This window comes from Acanthisitta chloris, unplaced genomic scaffold (genome assembly GCF_000695815.1).
Source record: "Acanthisitta chloris isolate BGI_N310 unplaced genomic scaffold, ASM69581v1 scaffold28652, whole genome shotgun sequence".
Taxonomy (NCBI): Eukaryota; Metazoa; Chordata; class Aves; order Passeriformes; family Acanthisittidae; genus Acanthisitta; species Acanthisitta chloris.
Genome location: NW_008662692.1, coordinates 556 through 2,825, shown reverse-complemented (window position 1 = coordinate 2,825; position 2,270 = coordinate 556).

Below are 2,270 nucleotides of genomic sequence, written 5' to 3'. Positions count from 1 at the left end.
ACCTCACCTGCCCCTTCCCTTCCTCCCAGGCCCCTGAGGTTATGACGTAGTGAAATAAGACCCAATAAACAGACCGTACATTCTTGCCATGTCCATGATGTGTTGCATCTCAGGGAGACACAGCCCTGAAGCAGTGAGCAATGGGATGGCTGGGCTGGGAACACCTACCAGCTCTGCCCCTCCTTCAGCAGTGACAAACCAGGCAGCACCACACTGAGCTTGGGGACCTCCAGCCACTACAGGATGAAGAGGCAAGGCCTAATTCATGCTCTGATTTGCTAAGTTCTCAGCTGAACAAGGAGTGCAAATATCTTGCGCCAGCCAAAGGCAGTAGGGTGACTACACCTTCCCTTTTGCCTCTCCTCCTCTTAGTCTCCATGTGTTCAAAGGAAAAGTTGTTTCCCCTCCAAGACACATAGGGGATTGCATGCAGGCATTGGGAGGGTACTCCCGGACCCAGACTCCTCTCCATGGGGACTGCCCCTGCAGGTTGCTGGGGACATCCTTTCACCAAAACATTGCTGCATTAATCCTCCTGAACTCACATCGTAGAGATTCATATCAGTACCAGCACTCACTCACACTGCCAGGCACAGGCAGAGTGAGAACAGGGAGGAGGAGGGAAAGGAAAAAAATTAAAGAGGGAGGAATGAGTCACCAGTCCAGACAAATTGCCTCCAAGACACTAAAATTAAGCTGAAGATATTGGTCCCAGCGGTACTGTGGATCTGGCATCTGTGAGCATCTGCCTTTCTGATGCATTGCAGGGACTTAAGCCTAAGTGTTACAAGGTGCCACTGCTTGCAGGCTCAGGTGCAATGATTTGCACTGCAAAATCCTGCAGTCCTGGGAGGGCATGGAGAAACCATAGAGTTGAGACAGCTTATCTGTCCCGGATGCAGCAACACTTCTGAGCTTCAAAAGCTGCTTCCTGCACTGAGGAGGTGCATGGGTAGTGCCAGGTAAAACCTGCCACAGTGAAGCTCCTAAGGTACCCTGCTGCCAGGGGAATTTCTGCAATTTCAGTTCATGGTCAGATCTGAGTAAGATAGTGAATTCAGTGATGTGACGCATTACCTACTGATGAAATACAAAGGGACCATGGAGGACATCTGTGGCACTGAGTTCCACGAATATGTGCATTGCACATGGGCTGCCAGATGAATTGCCCAATCTCCATTCAAAGGTAATGTAAGTTATGTTATCATAAGTTCAGAAGTGCAGAAATGAAATCTCTGGTACAGGCATATACCTGTGGAAAGGCAGAGGACACAAAGCCCTTGAGAGTGGGATCTAGCCTCCTTTAACATTCTGAGCATTGCTCAAACCAATGTATTCCCAGTGGTTTATTATTTCCTCTCCAGTTTTCAAGCCTCGGCTTTTACTTCTGTCTGCCTCATTCTTTATCATGTATAGCAGTGCAGAGAGGAGAGACTCACCATGTGCATGAACCAAAATTCATGTACCTACCTAGCTGTTGAGGCGCACAGGCTGAGTAGTACAACCCCATTGGAGGTGAGGCAGAGAATGGAGCAGGACTTGGGGCATGGGGGAAATGATCTGGAGACCTGGAAGTTGTGATCCTATGACTTGTGCTTATGCTGTAAAGTCCTGCAAGGGTTAGCAGGCCTGGGTAGAGCTCTGCCATTGAATGTCTGTTTCTTCTAAGACAGAAGCTTGGGGACTTCTGCATGGGGCTACAAATAACTGTCCTGCTGTGGCAAAGAAAACTCCTGGGTGCTACTCATGCTATTCCTTCCCCAGTGAGGCCTCATCTCTTGTGTATGTCTCTTATTACCCAGTTCTAGGCTAAGACGGCCTGAGCTTTGAATCCCTGTGCTGCCTTCATCGGCGCACCTTTGAGCAGCACTGGCTGAGCATAAAGTTGCTCAAGCAGGTTTGGAAGGCCAGATTTTAGACCCTGGCTGTGTTCTGCTCGCAGAGATACTGTCTTCTGTTAAGACTGGAATTGGCCCTAGAGACTCAAATACTCACAGCATCAGGGCCAAATGTCAAGAACTGGGTGACTGCACAGCACAAGGAGTCACTGCAGGGCAAGGTAGGGGTAAGTATGACAGGGAAGCACTTTGTGCAGGGAATGGGTTTGGAAAATCCTCATGTCCTTCCTAGAGAACCTCTCACACAAAGATTTGTTTCTTTCCCAGACCCATTTCTTCTGGGTCTATGCCTTCCAGCAGAGGTGAAATCTGGTAGGAGAGTTTGGGGCTGTTGGACTGGAACATTTTCCCGTAGAAGGTGCAAAAGACAAG